The sequence below is a fragment of the Lissotriton vulgaris genome, chromosome 7, assembly GCF_964263255.1.
Source record: "Lissotriton vulgaris chromosome 7, aLisVul1.2, whole genome shotgun sequence".
Taxonomy (NCBI): Eukaryota; Metazoa; Chordata; class Amphibia; order Caudata; family Salamandridae; genus Lissotriton; species Lissotriton vulgaris.
The window spans coordinates 67,053,509-67,062,570 of NC_141695.1; positions in this window are offsets into that span (position 1 = coordinate 67,053,509).

Genomic DNA, 9,062 nt, shown 5'->3' on the forward strand with positions numbered 1-9,062 from the left:
TAGGGATCCTGTTTTAATTGCTAAATCAAGACTGGAATATAAACGCGCTCTTACTGAGAGGAAGAGGGAACACCAATTGCAGGCATGGGATTCACTAAATTTAGCTGCTGAAACATCGAATACCACCCTGTTCTGGACAACAATTAATTCCCCATTACTTAAAGTGGACGATACCCCAGAACTAACCTCCACCGTGTCTAGTGAGGGGTGGATAACTCATTTTTCCAACATTTTTGACACAAATAGAACAGAGGCGGTGGAGCCCAAGGGGTGGGATGTGGTGCCGCTTGACATTACTCCCAAGGAAGTAGAACATTGTATCACACTTAGTAAAGGAGGCAAGGCTCAGGGCCCCGATGGGGTACCCATCGATGTATATAAGACTGAACCCAAATTGTGGGGACCCCTGTTAGCATCTGTTTTTAACGCTGCTGTCTGTAGTGATGCACCTGTTACCTGGGGACAATCAATTATTGTACCCATTTATAAAAAAGGCAGCAGGTCAGAGGCCAAAAACTATCGCCCTATATCCCTCCTTGATTCGTCGGTCAAAATTATGAGTCGGGTCATGCTAGTAAGATTGGAGGAATGGGCTGAGCAGGAGGGTATTCTGGCTAATAGCCAATATGGCTTTAGAAGGGGTAGGGGTACTCTCGATCAGTGCATCAATTTGGATCTGCTGATCGGGAAGTACACCGAGGCTAAACAGGGCTCCGTATACCTCTGCTTTGCAGATCTGAGCAGTGCTTTCGATCTTGTGGACCACCCCACCCTGTGGACCACCCTGCTCAATCTAGGTGCCCCAGAGGGTATAGTATTCTTCTTGGCTAGATTATACGACAAACTGCAGACCTGCGTTCGTTTTGGTAAAGGGGGGAATGTACCCCAAACTTTGACGTCAAAGCGGGGAATTAGACAGGGCTGTGTCTTGGCCCCACTTCTTTTCATTTTATTTATTAACGGGATTGATAATGTTTTAAAGAAGGTTGTGGCTGATGCCCCCCAGATCCATGGCGACCCTATCCCAGTGTTATTATATGCGGATGACGCTGTTTTACTATCAAGAACGCCGATAGGATTACAGCGCCTAATGGATAGTTTTTCAGCCTTTATTAAGGCAAGGAAACTGGTGATTAACAAAGGGAAAACTGTAATAATTACCTGTGGGAAAAAAAGGAAGTGCCCAAATGCCTTTTGTATTGATGAGGAAAAAGTACAACATGTGGACAAATTTTGTTATCTGGGAATTACCTTTGCAAATGACAGGAAATGGTCCAGCGAATTCACTAATATCCGGAACAAAATGGCCAAGAATGCCTATGGTGTTTATAGATTTGCCTCAAAAGTGGGGGAGAGGCGCACCTCAGACATGCTTAAAATTTATCAGGCTAGTTGTGTGTCTATTGCACTGTATGGCGCAGGCATATGGGGATATAGCCAGCATGACAGCTTACAAATTGAAGAAAATTATTTTTTAAAAAAGCTTCTGTGCCTACCTGTCTCAACCTCTAATGAATTAACCCATCAAGAGCTTAATATCCACTTTTTAGGTGATGTGTTATCCCTTAGGCCTTTGATGGTCTGGCGCTCCATCTGGCTCAAGGAAGAGAAGGCCTTTAACAGATCAGTCATTGAGGATTGCCTATTAATGGACAAATGTTTAGCGATCCCATGGATTAAATATGTTGTTGTCTGTTTTTCGGAAATCTATGGTGTTAATATTGTTAATGACCCATCTGCAGTATCCAATATTACTAAGACTGAAATGAAAAATACCTTTCATGGATTTGCAGGTAGAAAGCGTAAATTAGCCTCTGGATCATTATCTACTGTACTGTTTTATAACTCATTTGTTACAGGAGAAGCGTTTCCGTCGTACCTCCTGATGGTAACCAGACAGTCACACAAGTTTGTACTCACAAGGATGCGGTTCGGGATGGCACATTATTTAGTGGCTCATCCCCAGATTAAGAAACATCCGACAGGACCATGTATGTGTGACTCTACATCTACCCAAAGCACTCAGCACTTTCTTTTGTTCTGTGAACTGTACAGGGAACAGCGTACTATGTTTTTGAAACCTATGCTTAACAAATATGGTGTACGTACAGTTAAGGAAGCCATGGGCCTGATTTTAAATTTACAATCAGCAGATATTTGTTTTTATACTGCAACGTTTTTAAATAAGTGCATTTATTCCAGGAAAAATATGATTTTCTAATGTACCATATTTATGGATTTTTTAAACCTTGTATTTTAATCTCTTTTTTAATCATGATGTATTTACTGTTTTACCTTGTGCTTTCATGGTCATTCACTTGTACCGAATAAAAGCTTCATGAACTGAACTGACTTGAAATATCCTTTGACTGAACATATGATAAGAACACATGATGGGAAGCCTGATTTCTGGTTCCATGCTTTGGAACATGTACAGAACCCAGTGAGAGGTGGGGATCGAGAACTACTCTTAAGACAGAGGGAAAGCAAATGGATATGCAAACTACAAGGTATCAAACACGATAACGAGATGCACTATTTCCTAACTTGAAAGCTTCGATAAAATGCTCTTTAAAAGGGAATTGCATCATACAGCATTGCTAGTATGCAACTGTCAGATAATACTGTAATACCTTTTATGATTACCTGCCTATCAACGAAAATACTGTAATACACTGTATGAATAACTGTCTACAAATATGATACCAACTTACTATCAATTCCTCTCTGTCCTTATAACTTCCTTCCCTGAATTATTGCTATATTTCTGTTCAAAATATATTCCAAACTCTAGTATATATCTATACCCCAGTTTGTGGATGAATACTGAGCACCCCTTTTCCTGCTTTTCAAATCTTAAGTTTGTGATATTTTACTTTCTTTTTTCCATTCTTGAAGAATTTCCAGTATATCCTACCTCCAAAATATATAAAAAAGATATAAAAATATATATAACTATTCGAGCTTCCAACCTATTAATAAATATACAAGCAATCGAATTTTAACTCTGCTGGCAACTTCACTGAAGAATATTTAATAAACATCATTCCTTTCTGCAACCATTAGAATCGTCACTATTTCTACTCATAATGACCACAAACAGTCTCTATTCGAGGAAACGCTCCCCTTTCTATTTGCCCTCTTCGCTGAGCTCACTGTCTTAATCTCAAGCCCTTTTTATTATCTATCTTTGATAATAACGGGCCTTGCAAAGAATTTCAGATCTCGTATACTCGGCTGTAGTGCAACGTATAGACCATTCTAAAATGGCGCCCCTTTTGGAGATACGAATTCCACCATCAAATGCAGCGGTATGCTACCGGCTGAGATGCGGTTTTTGGGAGTTGTTCAAATATTACCTACTCCCATCCTAGTGAAGCGCCTTTCATCTTAGGAATTTTACTTCATTTTTTAATGTCATTGGGCATTAAACCTACTCCGGGGTTATTACATATGTAGTGTACATCTTACTTTTATATTTTTTTACCACGCGGTCCTTAAATTATTAGTAATATCGAATTGGAAACACAACATAAAAATAACAAACTGGACACAAGATTACGATAAACATATGGCACTTTACTTGCTTACTATTATCCAAATTACTCATTCCCAGCGTATTGAATACACCACTCCAAAATGGCGCCGATACCCGACACAGCAAGTATACCATTAAATATATGTAATTACCGACCCTGCACTAATGACCTCCTTAGCGGGGGGTAATTAATCAATCAAGCTAGTACAACCAGGCCTATTTAAACCCAATAGGTTCCTTGACTTCCCAAACACGGGACCCACACGTTACCAGATGGCACGCCGCTCGGAGGATCCTTTGATGCTTAAACTCGGTGAGTGCACAAGGAGACACTTTGGAGTCTTTTTGCTCTTCTTTAAAAAGGGCTCATTTAAAAACTAGGGGACTCTTATATATATATAAATAAAAAATATATTTTTCCCTTTTAATTAAACTTCCTATCTCTACAAACTATCTGAGGACTGCTTTAAATAAATCTTGGATTCTGAATGGGGCAAAGCTTCAAAACCAAAAAGGGACCCATTGGGCTCTACTATAGATGTGGTGAATTATGGTACTTGAAGGCGCTATATGTACAAAAAGTCTAGATGACTTATATACAAACCTTTTCAACCCATAAGTTTTTTACAAAGAGTCCAAACCACCGTTTCTTCTGATATATATGATTACGTATGGATCCTAACCTTTGAAAGAAACTTGACTTTTAATATGCACCCTTCTAACACACTGCCAGGTTCGTATATATGGGACCGGTTTGGCGACACCCTACGCACAGATAGGAAGGACTACGAGGCGGCATCCTTTTGGATCCCTTGTAACCTAGTGAGTAGTTTTCTTAAGTTACTACTTCAGAGCAACTACTTAGTGACTGTGATCTGCACTGACATTCTATACTTTATTTTGGATATTAACTTGAAGCTTTCTGTACTCTATACTTTCTTCTCTATAGGAATTGATTCAACTTGCATAACTTTACTGTCAGTCAATAATAGAAGACTGACCCTGAATAAAAATAAAAAGAACTGATAAATCACTGCCTAAGCGGATACAAACAACTTTGCACGGTCTACAAGGTAATAGCAAATCACTGAGGTGGGTGGATCGATTTTTGGGATTGAATTAGAATTAAACCTTTGACCCTTAACTGTATGGTCAAACTACCATGAGCTATTTGACAACTGATATGCGATCTCTTGGACCTAGGGATGAAATAAAAGTGCAGAGAAACTCTTGGGGATGAATGATGCAGTTTGTACTATATGAAATTTATGACTGACTCTTTTTAAAGATATATACGATCAACTTTGGTTCCTTAATTTTCGAACCCAATAGGTGACATCCATTAGGACTCTAGCGATAAAATCATCATGCATTTATGCCATTTTGACGAATTATGTTCATGACAATATTCAAACAAATGCATCTTGTTCACATTGTGTCCTGTTACCATCTAGACCAAATTTAATTTTCTGAATCTCTAATTCTCTATGTGTTGTATCTTTACCTAAATATATTATTGTATGTCTTTGTCAATATAACATTGCAGCCAAAGACCTCGGCTGGTTGACATATACCCAATTCTAGACAATGAATAACGCGTCCGCTTTGACTTCCAAATTCACTACAAGTGCTTCAAATTTGAAGGCTCATCACAATTCTATTTGGTAAGCCTTTATGTGTTACATTTGGACCTGTCTGTTTATGTGTTTTACAATGGAAAATCCCCAAATCTTAACTTTTTGATGGAACTTACCACTTGCTAATACTAATTGATCTTTTTGCGCTTATTTTATTGATCTGTGCCACTTGAATGAGGGCTATTGAACTGAACCCAGTGAATATATTGATATTGAACTTCTAAAGAAAACAAACCAATGCATTTCTAGAATAAAATAGTTGAGAGAATATCAGGTAAAAATAACTTATCATCCATCTTCCCTATCCAGCTGCTATGCCACAAAAACAATCCATTAAAATTACAAATCTCATTCTCAATACTTGAGGCCACTTACTCATTATCAAATCTGTAGCTTTATACGAACACAGCATTACCAATACTGTTTCCTTTATGTAAATACAATTTCTTATTCACTGACCTAGCACTTCCTAGACGTCCGTCTTTTATTTTACATATACTCTCTCTTTCTTCTCTTCTCTACACCACCCCACCAATTCCCTACCCACTCACCTTTCTTGATTTCTCTTGCACATCTTTCCTTTTCACCTCCTTTCCTCATTTCTGCCTCCATAGACTCTCACCCAAATTGGAATATGGTATATGTTCCTGGTGTCTCTTTTTTATTGAAAATGCTTTTTAATGAAATGATCTTTTTGTTTGATCATTTTTCCATGCGCCGTCTTTTGTCTGTTTAAAATTGTTTGAAATGTGTAAAGTGCACATGATTCATTAAGTTTATGTACAGAAACTGTAACTCATATACATCTCTGTTATGTTTGAATTTCAACCTGAGGAAGCTCCCAGTGAGGGAGAGAAACGCGTTGGCTGATGTATATTGATAAATGTGGAATCTTTTGAAAAACAAAAAATTTTGGAATAAACAAGTCACTTTTTTTGCATACAAATACTGCCTCTTTTGGACTCTTTTCTTACTACGTGCACCCCCAACCAAACTTTCAAATACCTAAGTGATCTGAAGCTCTGTTGCGTCACTCAGCAGCTGACGCAGGGGTTGCGTGCACAAAACTCTCTGACTTATCTGTTGAACTGGGATCAAGGTGCGGCATCTGAAGGCCCGCTGCTGTTCTGTTGCTCTTTGTGGATACACCGCAAACACCACCAATTGATACGATCCACAAAGAAATCAGCATTCAAGGATCGACTTGACAACAACACCCACAACAGCAAGGAACTCTTCAACATCGTCAAAGAGTTCACCAACCCCACCGCCGGCACCAACGACATCACCCCCTCTCAAGACCTATGCGACTCCCTAGCCTCATTCTTCCACAACAAAATCGCTGCCATACATTACAGCTTTGGAAACCAATCCACACCCCCCTCCTCCGAAATAAAACCCCCTTCCAACAACCTTTACGCCTGGAACCCAATCACCACTGAAGACACCATCCGCCTGATGAACTCCATCCACTCAGGATCACCAACCGATCCATGCCCCCACCACATCTTCAACAAAGCATTCTCCACCATCGCACCCCACCTCACAGACATCATCAACTGCTCCCTCAAATCCGCTACCTTCCCGGAAAGCTGGAAACATGCCGAACTCAGTGCCCTTCTGAAGAAACCCACAGCAGACCCCACTGAACTTAAGAACTACCGCCCCATCTCGCTCCTCCCATTTTCTGCCAAAGTCATTGAGAAAGCAGTTAACAACCAGCTCGCCGCCTTCCTCGAATCCAACAAATCCCTCGACCCTTCACAGTCCGGCTTCCGAGCCAAACACAGCACTGAGACCGCCCTCATCGCAGCAACAGACGACATTCGATCTCTTCTGGACAACGGAGAAACAGCTGCCCTCATACTACTCGACCTATCTGCAGCCTTCGACACAGTATGTCATAGCACCCTTATACATCACCTCAACAACATCGGAATACAAGGAAAAGCACTGGACTGGATCACCTCGTTCCTTACTGGAAGAACCCAGAGAGTCCGCCTCCCCCCTTTTAGATCAGAGGCCACCCCAGTCATCTGTGGCGTACCACAAGGATCATCTCTCAGCCCCACCCTCTTCAACGTATACATGAGTCCCCTGGCAACCATAGCGCGCCAACACAACCTCAACATCATCTCTTACGCAGATGACACCCAACTGATCCTCTCCCTCACCAAAGACCCAAACACCGCCAAAACAAACTTACACGAAGGGATGAAAGAAGCAGCTGAATGGATGAAGAACAGCCGTCTAAAACTTAATTCGGAAAAAACTGAAGTCATCATCTTAGGCTCATCCCCCTCCGCCTGGGACAACTCATGGTGGCCTCCGGCCTTGGGAACAGCTCCCATCCCCACGGACCACGCACGGAACCTGGGTTTCATCCTAGACTCCTCCCTCTCGATGACTAGACAAGTCAACGCCGTCACGTCATCCTGCTTCAACATCCTACGCATGCTCAAAAAAATCTTCCGCTGGATCCCCACCGAAACTAGAAAGACAGTCACGCACGCACTGGTCACTAGCCGACTGGACTATGGAAACACCCTTTATGCCGGAACCACAGCCAAACTACAGGAAAAACTTCAACGCATGCAGAATGCCTCAGCCAGACTCATACTTGACATCCCCTGCCAAGCTCACATTTCCGGCCACCTTAAAGACCTACACTGGCTCCCCGTCAACAAGAGAATAACGTTCCGCCTCCTCACCCATGCCCACAAAGACCTCTACAACTTAGGACCCGAATGCCTCAACACACGCCTGTCCTTTTACTCCCCCCCGCCAACTACGATCATCCAACCAAGCCCTCGCAACAATCCCACGCATTCATAGATCCACCATGGGAGGGAGATCCTTCTCGTACTTAGCGGCCAAAACATGGAACTCTCTCCCCACCCACCTCCGCCTCACTCTGAACCACCCCGCCTTCAGAAAACAACTAAAGACTTGGATATTCAATAAGTAAAATACACACCTCCCTAAGCGCCTTGAGACCCTCTGGGTGAGTAGTGCGCTATACAAATTTCGAACTTGAACTTGAACTTGATGCAGCACCACCAATCATATTACAAGTTTTCTCACTGCGACCATAACCACGTCGGTGAGAAGGGTGGTGGTGCCTCAGGCCATGGGGATGTAGACAGTGTGGCACATGGTGTGCTCCTCGTTCACATGCCTAGTTCCTGCATGACATGACCTTAACAATCCATGCCGTGCAGAAACTTTCTTCGGCATTCACATTGAGGTGCCTTTTTCAATGGCACTGCTGTGGGAATGCCAAAGGACAACTAGCCAGACAACATAGAAAACTTGTAAGGCAACCAGATTATGAGTTTGGCAGGAGCGGGGTGGTAGTGCTCCACTCCTGCACTGTCAAATTCGAAATCAGGCCTTAAGTCCAGTACATTATACTCACAGTGAATGACAAATATTGATGTACAAATATTGTGTTGCCTAAATATTGTGAGAAGAATATGGTTAGTACAAAAATATTGCATACAGACCCTCGTATTTGATATTGTTTAGTTAATTATAGTTCCAATAATATTGTTTTTTAATACTTTATAATTATTAAAGTGAACATTTTAGAAGTTACTTTTTTAGTATAATTGTTATAACATAAAAAATATATATGTTCAAAGTGTGCAATTTATTTTTTTACTTTTATTTAGTCATTAGTACTGCAGTAGTGTGACCATGTGATTGTAAGGAATAAGGTGGGAAGTTAACTAAATTATAATTAATTCAATTATAAAATGAATTAATTTCTTATTGCAAATTAAATATGTTATTTCTTAAAAATTATGTTGATTTGTTTAATTGGCATTTTTTGTGATTACGTTTAATTTATTTCATTTTATGTTATTAGCTGATTGGAGGGTTTG